The following is an 18,340-nucleotide window of genomic DNA, read 5'->3' as shown; positions in this document are numbered from 1 at the left end:
TCTCCAAGAGCTGTCACTGTGCATCGGTTTTTAGATTCGTTAAAGATACCCAGGACGTTCCATAACCCCGATTTTGCCGCAGGTTTTTGTAATCCGCGCTTCATATACGACAGATACGGTCATGTCGGAGGATTCAACAACCTGGGTAACAAGTTTTGCAGCAAAAGTAACCGTCAGAAATGGGACGAGCATAGACGAGTGGCTTTTATGATAATATTTTTGGGCCTTTTGGTATTTCCAAGGAAAGACGGAAACATTGATCTGAAAATAGCCGGGGTCGTCAGTACCTTGCTCATTCAAGATGAAAGCACTCTTGAACCTATGATAGTATCTGATATCTTCCGAGCTCTCACAGCCTGCAAAGCTAGAGGGAACTTTTTCGAGGGGTGTAACTTGTTGCTACAAATATGGATGACTAAGCATCTCTACCACTGTTCCCAGCTCTTGAGTTATGGTTCCCCGAAGAAAACTTGCATAGAAGAGTTCTACACAAGAATCAAGGGGGTCAGTCTACCCGAGGGAGTTATGGTGTGGACATCATTCTTTCGGACCCTCACCGCCAGCCAAATACAGTGGACACTAGAATGGTTGCCCATCGACGAGGTCATCCATATGCCGGCAGCTAGGACCCACTTTCTATTGATGGGGCTCAAGAGCATTCAGCCTTACGCGCCATATCGGGTTTTGAGACAACTCGGGAGATGCCAAACAGTGCCACAGGAGGAAGATCTTAGTGCTCAAGTAATTGAGATTAGCCCTGACGGACAATTCCTTGAAGTAAGAGTCCGTCAGATCTGGAGTGAATGTCAATATTTAAAAACAGATACTTGTGTGCAGGATCAGGCCAAAGGCGAAGTGGCACCAGGATACCTTGTTTGGTACATGAGAGAACTTGAGCACGAAAGGCCGGCTAAATGACCCCATCTCCAGGAATTCGTCAAGGCGCTGCAAGAACAGTGGGATTGGTTGGATAAAGAGCACGAGTACAGAGTTACAATAGGCAAGTTGGAGAAGCAAGTTATAGATTTGAAATTTGAGAAAGATTTGCATATCGCTGCAGATGAGGGAGAAAAGAGAAAACTAGCTCAGGAAAACGAGGTCCTCAAAGCTCAAATCCAGGAAATGAAAATAGCTACCAGAAACCCGAAGAGAAGCCGGGATGATAAGGCTCATAAACGGTCTAAAGAAGAAAGTCCTCTAATATCAAGAAGACCTGGAAAAATTTAAAACTGGTCTAGCGAGAATCCAGGTGAAATGGATAAAGAAGGCAGAAGAGCGAGCACGGTCTATGCAACAAATGAAGAGGGACTACGAAAGGAACATCGCTATATTGAGAGAAACAATATCCACTCTCAAAGAGCGGATCTTCAGACAAGCCCTAGATGCCAGAGAAGATAGGAAGCGCTACTATGATCTAATGGCCCGAATGGAGAAACAAATGAATGAGTTTCAGGATCAACTCCTTTACAACGCACAAATGCTGGGGACGCGGAATCAACAAATAGAGCGATTGCTTATGGAAAGGGACAGAATCTAGGGAAGGATCGACGATATCGGGCACTACATCACCATGAAGTGCCTAACTTGTGAGGATATGTCCCGTACCACCTTATTTGCTTCAATAATGATTTATGTCCACCAGATCATGGAAGATTTGAAAGATCTACAACGGGGCCTTTCACCAAAGCCCGCGGCGAGGCCGAACGACGCCCCGCGGGCGCCAAAATTCAAAACTTTGAAACATTCATAGTTTGAGTCTGTATTTTCCTTGTCTTCAGAGTCTGTTGTCCGTTGGAGTTTGTATTTCCCTTTTGCATAGTGTCTGTAGTCTGTATCAAGCCTGTCAGTTTCTTTTCAAAAATGTTTTGCCTTGTAATAAAACGTTTTGCTAGCGAAGATTGAAAAATCCAAAAATGGTGTCTTTATGTTCCGCACTCGTGGCAAAACTACGCGCGGTCTGATTCATACGGGGACATGATATGTAGACAATCTACATAAGATTCGACCACCACTAAAAAGAAAAAAAGAGAAAAGGCAAAGTGAATAAAAGAAAGGAAAAGAAAGAAATAAAAAGAGAGATAAAGAAAGTTTCAGAAACACTTAAACGAGGCACAAACAAAGTAAGCCGGAATGACGCATGCGGTCGAAGCAAAGACATGTTAGAAATGGTTAAACTGCCTAGGAACATTGCATCCCCCAACGTGAAATTGCAATATGTGTTAAACTCTAACGCTAACAAGTTTGTTGTCCTTCCAGAGATTTCGAACCAGTTAGTTTGTTAGAACGTTCTGGCAGATTACCATTACCAAACAAGATCCAAAGGGCCCATACTAAAAAGCATGACTAGTTCAGACCAAAGTGTCGAGGATGAAAGGACGGAGAATCAAATGCTGAAGGAGGAAATGGATAAGATGAGATAGGAGATGAAAGAAATGCAGCTGGCCTTAGCTAGGGTACAAAAAGTGCCTAACCCTCCCGTTACTCCCACTCTCCCACCAGGACACTCGCCGAAATACCCTCCCCCAGTCACCAATACTATCAGGAAAGACATTCCTATTATCCCTAAGCTTCACAACCCAATCAGAATCCTCCTCCGCCAAATGTTCCTGTTTTCGTGGCACCCCCACCAGCCACGCTGCAAAGATCATCCAGCGAGCGGTTGTTTCAGGCTCACAATAACCAATATTACCCCTTGAACCAACCTTCAAAGCACCCAAGCCTCATACTTATAATACTCACTTCGAGATCCCAGTAGAGACTGAAAAGCCGACTAAGAGCCCAGAGCAAGACAAAGTGCTTCGAAAGTTTAAAAGCCTGGAGCAGTCCTTCAGGAATATCCATGGGTTAGGCAACCAAGTCAGTGTGGCCTACAAAGATCCGTGCCCTTTCCCTGACATTTAATTGCCGGCAGGGTTCAAGATGCCAAAGTTTGATCTATACGAGGGGCACGACGATCCTATGGCACATTTGCAAGGTTTTTGCAGCAAGATGAGAGGAGCAGGTAGTAAAGATGAGCTGCTAATAGTTTACTTTGGTCAAAGTCTAAGTGGATCTGCACTGGAATGGTACACAAGATAGGATCCGAGCAGGTGGTACACCCGGGACAATCTAGCACAGGCATTCGCAGGTCACTTCCAGTACAACCTTGAGATCATCCCTGACCGTCTCACATTGCTGAAGCTTTAGAAGAACCCGGGAGAGAGCTTTAGAGAATTTGGGTTCTGGTGGAGAGAACAGGCAGCAAGAGTTGATCCTCCGATGAGAGAGGGGGAAATGGTTGACTACTTTCTACAAACTCTAGAGCCAACTTACTTTGGTCACTTGGTAACGTCAGTTGGCAAATCTTTCAACGCGGTGGTGAAAATGGGCGGTATGATTGAAGAGGGACTTAAGTCCAACAAAATCCTGAGCTATTCGGCAATCAAAGCAACAACTCAGGCCATTCAGAGCGGCACGGGAGGTGCGCTCGGGAAGAAGAAAAGAGAAGAGGTCGCAACAATAGAGGCATGTAATTGGTCCAGATTGAGAGGTCTTTTCCCGCGCTACCAATCCAGACCCCATCACCCAAATTACCCACACACTCCAAATTACCCTCCACAGCCCTACTACCCACCACAAGAACCATATTTCTCCGTCCATCAAGCCCAGACATATACCCAGCCTCTGGCTCACCCATAGTGGCACGGACCGACTCCCCAAAATACCTATCCACCTCCACAAAACACATATCCACCACCAAGGGCCTACAGGAATCCCGCTGGGCCAGGTTTCCGGGGGAATCAGGCTTTCAGAAATGAAAGGGTGCAGAGACAAAGAACATTCACTGATTTGGGAGAAACCTATACTGCTTTGTTCCACAAATTAAGGCCGTTAGGTTTGTTGAGTCCCGTTGAGCCCAGATTACCGAATCCCTTTCCCCAAAATATGGACCACTCGGTAAGTTGTGAGTATTTTTCGGGGGCTCCCGGACATGATACCGAGAAATGCTGGAAATTGAAACGTGTAGTGCAAGATCTTATTGACACAAACAAGATCGAGGTTCAGACACCGGAGGCACCCAACATCAATCAGAACCCATTGCCAGCACACCACGAAACCCACATGATCGAGCTTGTGCACGAAGGAGGGGAGCTAAAGAAACCCTCACAGACGGTGATGATGATCCATGCCAGTCCAAAAGAAAAGTCGACAGGTGGAGAAGAGGTGGTATAGTTGGAAAAGGTAGACGTCAAGCCAATAGTGGTGATGGGGAAGAGTTCGCCTGTTGTTGCAAAGAATCCAGAGCCGATCAAAGTAACGGTGCGAGGGGTACCAATCAAGCCAGCATGCATAGGGCCAGTTGTCATCAGGCCAGTAATGCAGATGCCGATAACCAACGAGAAAGCCGTGCCATGGAGCTACAGTAAAGTGATGGTAATGTACAAAGGGAAGGAGGTTGTGGAAGAAGTATGTGAGGCCCAGGGCTTAACTCGTTCGGGAAGGTGTTTTGCTCCCGTAGAGTTAAGAAGGTCCAACCCAGCGGTGGTAAAGAAGCCAGTGACGGAGGAAGAGGCTGAGGAGTTTTTGAAGAAAATTAAGGCACAAGACTACTCCATTGTGGAGCAGTTAAGAAAGACCCCAACACAGATTTCGTTACTATCACTGTTGATCCATTCCAGCGATTATTGCCAGGCACTGATGAAAATCCTGAACGAGGCCCATGTTCCGGATAAAATCTTTGTAAATCACTTGGAGAGGATAGTGCACAAAATCTTCGAGGTAAACCGAGTGACGTTTTCTGATGATGAATTGCCAGCAGAGGGTACATAACACAACAAAGCCCTATACTTGACCGTGAAATGCAAAGACTCGGTGGTCACCGAGTATTGATTGATAATGGATCAAGCGCCAACATCTGTACTTTGACTACTCTGAACAAGCTGAAAGTTGATCATGACCGGATTCACAGGAACAACGTCTGCGTCCGAGGTTTCGATAGAGGTGGTACCGACACGGTGGGTGATATCATACTGGGATTGACCATTGGTACAATGGAATTCACCATGGAATTCCAAGTGGTAGACGTGACAGTATCATACAATCTTCTATTGGGGAGACCCTGGATCCATGTCGCCAAAGCAGTGCCTTCTACATTGCACCAGATGGTGAAATTTGAATGGTACAGGCAGGAGATAGTGGTGCACGGGGATGACGGCACAGGCATTGTGAGTGATGCCGTTGTGCCATTCATAGAAACTGATGACGACAAAGGTCCGCGGGTGTACCAGGTTTTCGACGCGGTTTCAGTGGATAAAATTTCTGAAGGCGAGGACCTTCCACTTCCCAGGATCGCAGCTGCGACCTTCATGGTAGCCTCGGAAATGCTAAACAGCGGGTTTGTACCAGGAAAAGGTTTGGGGGTTGATCTGCAAGGTATGGTCCAGCCAGTTTCTTTGCCCAAGAACCTGGACACTTTTGGGCTAGGATTCAAGCCTACGGCAGCAGATGTAAGGCGGGCCCGAAAGTTGAAGAAGAAAGTTTGGGTTCTTCCCAAGCCAGTTCCACGTCTTTCCAGATCCTTTGTCAGAGCAGGTATCAGAAGGTTGTCAGTCCCCAAAATTCTCGGACCTCTGATTGGGTCAGATGGAGACTTGAATCAGGGTTTTGAAAGGCTGTTCGCCGATGTCAACGTGATAGAAGCTGGAGAAGGTTCCAGTAGGGAAGATATACAGTTTGTGGGGCCTAGGGCCAATATCAACAATTGGACAGCTACTCCTCTTCCTACCCGGAGGGAGTCTTGGTAGTAGGCTCTGGATTTTCTTTCTTGTTTTCTGGATTATTCCAGAGTTGTAATCCAGTTTTGTTTTATTTTTGTATTCAACAAAAGCGTGAAACTCTGTTATCCCGCATTTTAATAAAGTGAAAGTTTTCTCTCTTTATTTTGTTTTTATTCTATTTTCTTTTTTTCTCTTTCTGAACAGTTATCTTTATACTGGTTCTAATAATATGGCATGCACAACGGATCTTCAACCTAGTCTAAACAATCAATCTGATTCCGAACTAATTGTACAAGAGGTCGATTATGATGATGAATCGGAATACGATGAGGATGAAGCCTTTGAAGAGATAAACAGAGAATTAAGCCAGTTCGAAGAGAAACCCAAGCCCAATTTGAACGACACTGAAGCTGTCAATTTAGGGGATGCAGACGATGTCAGGGAAACCAAAATAAGCATCCACATTGAGCCGAACATTAGGGAGGAACTAATCAAAGCACTCATTGAATTGAAAGATGTTTTTGCATGGTCGTATGATGACATGCCGGCCTTAAGCACCGATCTAGTGGTTCACAAATTGCCCACTGACCCGGCGTGCCCTCCCGTCAAGCAAAAATTGAGGAAGTTCAAGACAGATATGAGTGTGAAGATTAAAGAAGAAGTAACCAAGCAACTGCAGGCAAAGGTTATTCGGGTCACTCGATATCCTGATTGGTTGGCTAATGTGGTGCCAGTGCCGAAGAAAGATGGGAAAATCAGAGTGTGTGTCAATTACCGCAATTTGAACAGGGCAAGCCCCAAGGACAACTTTCCATTACCCAACATCCATATCTTGATCGATAATTGTGCCGGACGTGAGATCGGGTCTTTTATAGATTGCTATACTGGGTATCGTCAGATTCTGATGGATGAAGAAGATGCGGAAAAGACGGCATTCATTACGCCGTGGGGGACTTATTGCTACCGGGTAATGCCTTTTGGCTTGACGAACGCTGGGGCAACGTACATGAGAGCAATGACTACGGTGTTTCATGACATTATACACAAAGAGATTGAGGTGTACGTAGATGATGTGATCATAAAATCTAAGCGTCAGGAAGACCACGTGGCAGACCTAAGGAAGTTTTTCCAAAGACTTCGAAGGTACGACATTAAGCTTAACCCGGCCAAATGTGCATTTGGTGTTCCATCTGGAAAGCTGTTGGGATTCATCATCAGTCGGCGAGGCATTGAGTTGGATCCGTCAAAAATCAAATCCATCCAGAAATTGCCACCGCCAAAGAACAAAAACAGAAGTAATGAGTCTGTTGGGAAGGTTGAATTATATCAGCAGGTTCATCGCTCAACTCACGGCGACTTGTGAACCCATTTTTTGGCTACTGAAGAAAGATGTTGTGGTAGAATGGACGGCAAAATGTCAGGAAGCATTTGACCAAATCAAAGGATATTTATCAAATCCACCTGTGTTGGTTTCACCTGAGCCGGGAAGACCGTTAATTCTTTATCTAACGGTCCTGGAGAATTCATTTGGTTGCGTACTGGGGCAGCACGACATTACGGGAAGGAAGGAGCAAGCCATCTATTATCTCAGCAAGAAGTTTACATGCTATGAGGTTAAGTACACTCAACTCGAGAAGACATGTTGCGCCCTAACTCGGGTGGCCCAGAAATTGAAGCATTATCTGTCATCATATACTACTTATCTCATTTCATGCTTGGATCCACTGAAGTATATTTTCTAGAAGCCTATGACCACAAAGAGATTGGCGAAATGGCAGATCTTACTCACAGAATTTGACATCGTCTATGTGACGAGGACGGCTATGAAGGCCCAAACATTGGTTGTTCACTTGGCCGAGAATCCTGTTGATGAAGAATACGAGCCCTTGAGAACGTATTTTCCCGATGAAGACGTGATGCATATAGATGATTTGGAAATGACCAAGGAACCAGGTTGGAAGCTCTTCTTTGATGGAGCTGCAAATGCGAAAGGAGTTGGAATAGGAGCGGTACTTATTTCTGAAACAGGATATCATTATCCTGTTACGGCATAGCTATATTTCTATTGTACCAATAACATGGTTGAATATGAGGCATGCATTTTGGGCTTACGGTTAGCTGCATACATGGATGTCCAGGACATCTTGGTCTTGGGAGACTCAGACCTCCTGGTGCATCAAATCCAGGGTGAATGGGAAACACGGGATTTGAAGCTCATACCATATCGACAATGTTTGCACGATCTGAGCAAGCGATTTCGATCAGTGGAGTTTAGACACATCCCAAGAGTTCATAATGAGATTGCCAATGCTTTGGCCACCTTAGCATCAATGTTTCACCACCTAGACAAAATTCATGTTGACCCGTTGCATATTCAGGTTTGTGATTAACATGCTTATTGCAACATGTTAGAGGAAGAACTGGATGGCGAACCATGGTTCTATGATGTCAAGGAATACCTCAGGATGGGGATATACCCTGAGCAGGCCACCAGAGATCAAAAGAGAGCCATTCGGCGACTGGCAAATGGATTTTTCCTCAGTGGAGGAGTGTTGTACAAAAGAACACCAGATTTGGGATTGCTGAGATGTGTAGATGCTAGTCAAGCCACGACAGTTATAACAGGGTACTATTGGCTCACTATGGAGCGTGATTGTATCAGTTTCATGCGGAAATGCCATCAGTGTCAGATACACGGAGATCTGATTCATTCTCCGCTGACAGAATTGCATACAATGTCAGTACTATGGTCATTTGTTGCATGGGGCATGGATATCATTGGACCAATTGAGCCAGCAGCATCTAACGGGCATAGGTTCATTCTGGTAACCATTGATTAGTTCACCAAATGGGTTGAGGCCAAAACTTTCAAGTTTGTGACCAAGAAAACAGTGGTCGATTTTGTTCACTCAAATATCATCTGTCGATTTGGAATCCCGAAGGTGATCATCACAGATAACAGTGCTAATCTTAACAGTAAATTGATGGAAGAGGTATGCCAACAGTTTAAGATTACACACCGCAATTCTACCCCATATCGTCCCAAGGCGAATGGAGTAGTTGAGGCAGCCAACAAAAACATAAAGAAGATACTTCAGAAAATGGTAGAAGGTTCGAGGCAATGGCATGAAAAATTACCATTTGCGTTGCTGGGTTATCGCACTACTGTCCGCACTTCAGTAGGGGCAACTCCTTATTTGTTGGTATATGGAACTGAAGCAGTAATACCGGCGGAAGTCGAAATCCCATCCCTTCGGATTGTCGTTGAAGCTGAGATTGATGATGATGAGTGGGTCAAAACTCGTCTGGAGCAGTTGAACTTGATTGATGAAAAAAGATTGACAGTTGTGTGTCATGGCCAGTTATATCAAAAGAGAATGGCAAGAGTATACAACAAAAAGGTGCGTCCCCGAGAGTTTGAAGTGGGCCAGCAAGTGCTGAAACGCATCCTCCCACATCAGGCTGAGGCAAAGGGCAAGTTCGCCCCGAATTGGCAAGGGCCATTCATTGTAACCAGAGTGTTGTCCAATAGCGCTTTATGTTTAACAGATATCGAAGGGAAATGCGTCGACATGGCTATCAATTCTGACGCAGTTAAGAGATATTATGTATGATTTCTTTTAATTATAATTGTTGTTTGTTTGCATTTGGCACGGTATCGGAGAATGAAATGACGGAGGCAATTTGTTCTTCCATCCAAACACTTCAACCTTTGCTTCCCCTTTTGAGCCTTATTTATTCTTTCATACCCCTCTTTTGGAACCAGTAATGAAAATGAAAGAAAAAGAGAAGAGAAAAATAATGATAATAAAGACAAAAGAAAGTCACAAGAAAAACAAAGGAATTGGGAACTACGTTTGACCTGATTCTTCAAAAAGGATACGTAGGCGCCTCACGGCTCGGTCATAGTGTAACAAAAATAAAAATCCCCAAGCAAGAAACTGGGGCAGAAGGTGTGTTTGTAATTTTGGGAAGGAAGTTTGATTCCAATAGTTGTAATGTTTTGCTCATCAAAATTATTTTGAACCTTTTGATACCCCTTTTTCTTTTAGCCATACACAAAACCCATACTGATGTCCAAAAAAGACCTCTCGATCAGTATCCGAGAAGTGCCAAGTCATGCAAACGGAAGTCGGGAATAACACTCTGATCCCCAGTAGAGAAGAGGATCATAAGCTGGAAATGAATTGATGGCCGAAAGAATCCCCAACAGAGAGAGTCATATCGGTGACACTCAAATCCCCAACTGGAAAAAAAATAAAAAATGAGAGAGTCTTATCGGTGAAAACTCCACAGGCACCATAAGGCGACGTAGGTTGAGAGAAATAAAATGAGAGAGTCTTATCGGTGAAAACCTTCACAGGCACCATAAGGCGATGAGAGTTGAGAGAAATGAGAGAGTCTTATTAGTGATTTTCACTAAAGAGCACTATGAGGCGACAAGACAAGATTGGCAGAAAGTATCCGCATTTGGCAAAGATTTGAGTGCCTATTTATCCCCAGCAAGATGAGGCCGTTCGAAAGATTGATTGATACACGTGACTGGGGTTGATTAATCCAGAATGCACGACATGATCGTTGGGATCGGTTATATCATTCAGATAAGTTCTTTTCTTTCTTTTTCCCCAGCATTTGTTCAGAAAGACTTCTTCTTTTTCTATCTTTTGAAATCATCACTTTTTCATTTCTTGGTTTAAAGTCTTTATCTCCTCAGCAGTTTGTTTTTTAAAAGGATTTTTAGAGCTTATTACCAGTTGCCAAGATGGTGCAAAAACACAATGTGGATAGGACGGGCCAAAGATAATGCAATGGAACAAGAAAGACGTTCGTTGCAAGACCAAATGATGGATTGGTCTAGGATTTCGGGGAGGGTATGGAGAAAAGTAGGAAGCAACAATTGGTGAATAAAGAATCGTCAAGAAACAAGAGCTTCCCTGGCAGATTATCGACCAAGTTCCAAGAGGATCGGACAACACGGAGCAGGGAAAGAAGAGGGGGAAAACCATCCCCAGCAGGAATATGATCGCCAGTAGGAATATCATCCCCAACAAATAATCTCATCCTCATCAAGCTTTGGTGATGTAATGGAACACAAAGCTGGGAAAGAAGAAAGAGAAAACCATCCCCAGCAGGAGTGGCACGACCATTCATCACGTTTTAAACTAACAATTTTTTTTTCTTTGAGTTGAAGCAGGGACAGGAAATGTTATAGATGATGAAAAGACATCATGATACAAGAAAGATTGTCAAACTGGGGCAGAAAATTTTCTTTCATTTTGAAAATTTCAGGAAGTCCGATACCCACTTGGGGACGAAGCAAGATAACATAAGTTTTGGGAAAAATGGTATACCCAGCAGTTTTCGGAAGAAGGCCAAACAAGTTTTAAAGGAAGCAATTTTGGAAGGAAGATAACACAAGTCTTAAGGGAAGTAGTTCCAGTGGAAGGAAAGCACTAGCTTTTAAGGAAGTAATCGTTGAAGGAGGAAAATAACATATTTTTGAATAAAACACCGGTGTTATCCCCAGCAGTTTTCAGAGGAATGAAACACCAGTTTTGAGGGAAGCAGTTCTAAAAGAAGATAATTTCAAGTTAGAAGGAAAATGGTCTAGGAGGCAGGAGGGAGCAACAGCAATAAAACGCATTTTTTAAGAAGTAGTTGAAGTCAGGAGCCCGCCTGGAGAATGGAGGTATTATGTTTTGGGAAGTAGTGAAGTCAGGAGCCCGCCTGGAGAATGGAGGTATTACATTCTGAGTTGTAGTTGAAGTCAGGAGCCCGCTTGGAGAATGGAGGCTGCTGTCATTTTAAGAAGAAGTTGAAGTCAGGAACCCGCCTGGAGAATGGAGGTGTTATATTTTTTAAGTCATAATTGAAGTCAGGAGCCCGCCTGAAAAATGGAGGTGTTATATTTCTTGAGAAGGTTGAAGTCAGGAGCCCGCCTGGAGAATGGAGGTGTTATGTTTTTAAGAAATTGTCGAAGTCAGGAGCCCGCCTGGAAAATGGAGGTATTATCTCTAAATTGTTTATTGAAGTCAGGAGCCCGCCTGGAGAATGGAGGTATTATATTTTTAAGAAGTTGTTGAAGTCAGGAGCCCGCCTGGAGAATGGAGGTGTTATGTCTTTAAGAAATAGTCGAAGTCAGGAGCCCGCCTGAAAAATGGAGGTGTTGTATTTTTGAGTTGTAGTCGAAGACAGGAGCCCGCTTGGAGAATGGAGGTGCTATATTTTAAGAAGTAGTTGAAGTCAGGAGCCCGCATGGAGAATGAAGGTATTATGTTTTGGGAAGTAGTGAAGTCAGGAGCCCGCCTGGAGAATGGAGGTATTACATTCTGAGTTGTAGTTGAAGTCAGGAGCCCGCCTGTAGAATGGAGGTTGCTATATTTTAAGTTGAAGAAGTCAGGATCCCGCCTGTAGAACGGAGGTTATATTTTAAGTTGAAGAAGTCAGGAGCCCGCCTGTTAGAACGGAGGTTGTTATATTTGAAGTTGATGAAGTCAGGAGCCCGCCTGGAGAATGGAGGTGTTATATTTTTAAGTCATTGTTGAAGTCAGGAGCCCGCCTGGAGAATGGAGGTGTTATATTTTTAAGTTGTGTTGGAAGTCAGGAGCCCGCCTGAAGAATGAAGGTTGTTATCATTGCAAGTTGCAGACGAAGTCAGGAGCCCGCCGGGAGAATGGAGGTATTATATTTTTAAGAAGTAGCTGAAGTTAGGAGCCCGCCTGTAGAACGGAGGTTGTTATATTTTAAGTTGAAGAACAGGAGCGCGCCTGTTAGAACGGAGGTTGTTATATTTGAAGTTGATGAAGTCAGGAGCCCGCCTGTAGAACGGAGGTTGTCATATTTTAAGTTGAAGGGGTCAGGAGCCCGCTTGTAGAATGAAGGTCGTTTACTTAAAAGTTGTTGTTGAAGTCAGGAGCCCGCCTGGAGAATAGAGGCTGATTTATTTTCAAGGTCGCTATTGGAGTCAGGAGCCCGCATGTAGAACAAAGGAGTACACATTCAAGTTTAAGTCAGGAGCCCGCCTGCAGAACAGAGGAATACATTTCAAGATCAAGTCAGAAGTCAGTAATGCGGAGGGTTACAACAAAAATACCCCCAACATGAATCCCATTTCAGAAATCAGAAAGAAGACTATAAGAGCAAGTCGAAGACAGATAAGATTCTGTAATCATTAGTTTAGTCTAGCTTTTTGTTTTCTTTCTAGCAATGGTGTAATAAGGAGGTCGGAAAGCAGTAGTAACAACATGCAACAGCAGTAACAACAACGTTGCAGTCCCATGGTAGCCCCAGCTACCAAAACTTCCCGAACTACATTAACCTGATTCCCTTCTAGCCAGGGATATGTAGGAAACCTTTGAAGCAAAGGTTTGGTTAAATCTTTTCAGAAATGCTTCACACGGAGTATTCCAACGGGCAAAAATTGCTCGTATCCGCTCACTTTATCTTTGCACGAAAACTCTTTGTGTTTTCGGACAAAGAGGGGCAGCTGTGAGCACGTGATTTTTGCCCAATGAGAACTACTCCCAAAAAATTCAAAAATTAAAATGGTGTTGTGTTGTTTGTGATTTATTTGTATTTTTGTCTGTGCATGTTTATTTCTACTTTAATTAAGAAAAATTTCAAAAATATGTGTTGCATGTGCATTTAGGATTTAATTTTACAATTTAGGAATTAATTAAACAATCAAGTTTGTTTTACAAAATGGAAAAATCATAAAAAATAATGTACTTTGCATTTTTTGTTTTTAGCGTTTAATGTTGAATTGTGTTGGCATTTAATTATATGTGATAAATGTTATTAGAAGATAATTAGTATTTTTAATAAGTTAACTTAGTTTATAATTTTAGAAAATAATTTAGGAAGAAAATAAAAGAAAAGAAAACAAAAAATGAAGAATAAGAAGAGGAAAATTCAGTTGGGCCAATTTGGCCAAGCCCAAATCCAAAACACAGCCCGAACCTGGCCAAAAACCAGCCCATACCCGCCCCAAATCCAGTCCACCTGCGACTAATCCAAACGACATCATTTTAACTCAGCCAATCTCAACCATTCGTTTGATTGGATCGAATAGTCCAGATCAACTCCTCCAATACCCGACCCATTCCCATCCAAGACCGATCCGGTCATCTCAGGAGTGCCTAAACGACGCTGTTCCACTTAAATGATCAATCCAGGCTGTCGATCTCATCAGATCAAACGGCCAGGATTCATTTCACCATCTGGTATATAAGCCTAACCCTTTACCCGTCCCCCCCAAGCCAAACCCCTCCCCTTCGTCTCCAAGAACCAGAGACCAAACAACCCTTGAAACCCTAGACGCCCTCATACCCCTTCGCCTGAAAACCGCTGGCAACGATGACGGTGACCAGGAAATTCACACTACTGAACCTCCTAACCACCCTCAACCCAGATCCCTATCCCTTTAACCTCGAATCATCCCAGTCTGTCTCGAATCTTCAATCGAAGATTCGAGCAAAACCCTAAACCTACCCAACCAGTCCCAAGTTCACACCCCAGCTCCACCTGACCTCCCTCATTCCCAAACCACCCCTACTTTGGCTCGAGTCTTGCTAGAACTGGTCGAAGTTTAAATCGATTGAAAAACCCTAGAAGAACCAAACCTGGAGTCGATCCGAGGGGAAAAAGAAATTGGGGTTTTAATCAACTTTAGTCGAGTGTTCTCAGTCGAGAACACTCGATTAAAGTTCGTTTTTACCTAAAAAGGTTCAAGTCGAAGGTCATACTGATTGGAGTTCGATCTATAGATTTTGAGGTATTTCCTTTCCATTTCTTTTTTCATTTTTTTGTTTGTTGTTTATCTGTTTAAAGTCTCATTGTAGCCCGGTTTTGTCAATGATTTTCCTCCTCCTCTCTTCGGACCTTTTTCTTGGTCTAAATTTTCTGTTGTTGATTATATGTTATAACTGTTTAATCAATCGAATAAGTTTCTTCGATTAGTCCGGTAGGTTTGAGTGTTAGTTTAACACGATAGTAGTTTAATTTTGGTTTTGATTTCATAGCTCATTCCTGCCTGTTTCCCCTCTTGCTTCGTTTGTATTCTAAATTTTGTGTTAAAATGAGCTCGTTGGTATATTTGAACTTAGAACTGAGCCTGTTGGTATATTCAGTTCATTGAAATGAATTTATTGGTCATTTGTTATCCTGAATTTGGCAATCCCCTAAAGGCTCTTCTGGTTGTTTCTTCTTTTGTATTCCAATCTGATTAAGGCATATGCTCGTCTAGTTGATTTTAGTTCATCTGTTGCTGAGCTAAATATGATTGGTTCCCCAAAATAGTTAGTTCAATATGTGCTGCCATTTGATTTGATATCCTGAATTACTAACTGATTTGAATTGGTTATAGCTATTGTAGTTTGTTGGATTCAGCTTAGTTAGTTGGTAAGTTTGAATAGGTTAGAGTTGAAAGATTCAATGCAGAGTGAAAGGGATTGGGTAGGACAGTAATTTCAGGGACTTTAGGAGGGTATTTTGGGGTTTAAAAGGTTTGAAAATGGCTTAAGATGAATGAGCTAACAGTAGGGTACTAAAATACCATTAAACTAATGCAATTGTTTAGTGTTAATGGGGAACAAAACATAATGGTATGAAAGGCTTAAAAAGGGATTGATTAAAATATGTTGCCCATATATGTTTGAACAATTAAATAAAGGGAAGGACAAGGGATAATGGGAAGAAACATACTTTAGTGGGGAACAAGTGAATTAAAACAAAACATGTAGTAGTGGGCAGAAAATACTTTCTTAATTAGCTAAGTGCTCCTTAGAGCTGGAAAGGGGCTGAGGTTTGGGTATAAATAGGGGTTTAGACAGAATTAGAAGGGGGGGGGGGACTTTTAGAATCTGGTCTGGCTGTTCTTTTGGGCAGACTTTAGAAGAAAAAGGGTCGGTCAAAAAATCTGAAGGCTGGAAATCTTGAGGGGCTTTTGAATCTGAAAAAAAGATCACTGTTTGAGAGTTTAAAAAGGGTTGGCTTTTGAAAACACCACTCTTTCAAGAAGTCACACGTTTGAAAATCAATGGAAAAGGGTCCTAAAATCAGTATAGGATAGATGTTAAGTCAGTTCTTGTTTCTTCTTTAGCTGGGGAGAATCAGTTTAAACAGGAAAAAAGGTTAGGCATTCATGGAGTTTGTTACTGTGCCATTGGGGTCCGGAGTTGTTGCTGATTTGATTTTGAGTAAGTTGGGTCTGTTGTAGCTGTTTGGTTTCCTTCTTGAAGTTGAAACTAGTGTGCTGTCTAGTTAAAGTTGACTCTTGGACTGCTTTCTGCTACTTTTTTGGTTTGAAGTTGGTTTCAAGTTAGGTTTATTTCGGGTGCTGTTATTGTTGTGTTGGTTTATTTGTGTTGCTGTTTGGTATAGCTGGGGAATTTTTAACTGGTTTTCCTGAGTTGCTGCTGGATATTTGTTACTGTTGCTGTTGTGCTGTGCTATCTATTGTGTTGATCATTCCTTCTTCTTCTCCATTGTATTCCATTTCCAGGTACCCATTCTAAAAAACCTGTGTTGATGTAAGCTCGAATTTGAAGTTGAAGTTGAGATGAAATGGAAATGCAGCTGTTAGTTCTATTTGACATGACTGTATAAATAAATTGAAACTGTTTCTTTATTAGCTAGATTATCACTCGATATGTCTTGAATGTATATAAGCCTGTGATCTCGAGCAGTGGTTGTATTTAGTTTTATGTTAGGTTAATAGGATAGTTAGATTAAGTTCAGTTTTGGTAATTTGTTTCGTGAAGTCATTTGAAAGCGATTCACATTGCAATAAACCTTTAGTAATGGTCGTCATGTGTTTTGTACTAAAATAAGACTGTCTATTTGCTACATCATGGCATGTTAAAATTGGCCCATAAAGAGTGTTGTGGTTATTTTGTTCAAGTTGTTCCAAGTAGAACGACGTACTGCTTTCACTATAAAATCAGGATGCTTACCTAACGACATGCAAATGAATAAGTAAATGCTTGACTTCAGGGGCTCGATCCCTCAATCTCTCCTACACAGCTTGGCACGCCCCATTCGGTTTTGGGCTTGCCTCAAGGCCCACCTGTTGTTGTTCGTTCACAAGTAGAATTAGTTGGCCCATTTAATTTGGGCTTGATTTAAAGGTTTCAGTATATAGTTAACACAATATAAGTTTGGGGCTTTGAGTTAGGTAGCGGGTTCAAATTAAAAGGTCCGTCCTTTTGTTTGGACTCGAACTTGAACTCGAAACCCGCTTTTATAATATTAACTAATTAGGACCTTTTATTTATCTTTAGAGAAAAAAAAATAGAAAAATCTTAGTCGCTTTAGGATATCCTTTAAATAAAATATGAGACGAGTCGCGCCAAATAAAACGTACAAATGGCAATGCCCTCAATAAATGGTTATTTTAAATACTTAGACTTCGGGATGAGCCGTTTAGCAAAATTTCATGGCCCTCCCCAAATATAACAATGCGCTAGTCATTTTAGACGCGCTTTTAATAATTTACTTTCTTAAACACGGGTACACATTTATGTGACCCAAATCCAAATCTCAACGGAGTCGAAATGTGTCAATAACCACGGGTGCATTGATGTGACGTGGTTCGAGATGTGTTTTCACGACGTTGCAATTCTCTTTTAAAATAATAATAATAATAATAATAAAAGCGGTAAGATTTAGAAATTTGCACATAAGTTCATAATTGTTAAAATCAGATAATTCAAGCCAAATATAACAGTTGAGCGACCGTGCTAGAACCACGAAACTCGGGAATGCCTAACACCTTCTCCCGAGTTAACAGAATTCCTTACTTAGATTTCTGGTACGCTGACTGTTAAACAGAGTCATTCTTTTCCTCGATTCAGGATTAAACAGGTGACTTGGGACACCATAAATCTCCCAAGTGGCGACTCTGAATTAAACAAAAAATCCCGTTTCGATTGTTCTTTAATTGAAAAAACTCCCTCTGTGCCCCTGTGGGTGCGGGCCAAAAAGGAGGTGTGACAATACTCATCAGTAAAACTACCAGCAAGGGATTCAAGTATCATTCTCTTGGCCCTCTTACACTTTGCATGTCTAACATTGATGTTGAAAGTGTTTTTTAAGGTCATTTTCATATCCTTAACTTTTTTCATAGGATTCTCTTGCAGCTTGTTCTTAAAATATTCTGCTATGGTATTTTTGTCTATCCTAGGATTGTCATATGCAGGGTTACACTTGTGTTTTGACTTAAGAGTTTTGATCTTAACCCCACCACCATTCTTATCCTAAAAAATTAGACATATAAAGGGGCATCCAACCTCACACCTATACCTCAGTCTAATGTTATCACTTTTGAGTTATTTTAGACCATAACAGTTGGCTAAGCAATACAAATTTATCACTTTTCTAGCCTCAGGTATATCTTTGAATGTTATTCTTTTGTATAACTCTTTGTATTCAATCAACTTTTCAGAAATCTCCCTCTTTTTCGTAGTGCAATTACTTCTAAATCATCAGAGTCATATTCGGAAAGAAGAGTCTCATCTTCACTCTCATTTGAACTACAATCAGTTGCAACCTCACAATCTACTATTTGTGATTCATTATGGTCGACA

The sequence above is a fragment of the Nicotiana tabacum genome, chromosome 11 (assembly GCF_000715075.1).
Source record: "Nicotiana tabacum cultivar K326 chromosome 11, ASM71507v2, whole genome shotgun sequence".
NCBI lineage: Eukaryota > Viridiplantae > Streptophyta > Magnoliopsida > Solanales > Solanaceae > Nicotiana > Nicotiana tabacum.
The sequence above is the reverse complement of the archived record's forward strand: the minus strand, read 5'-3'. Positions refer to the sequence as shown.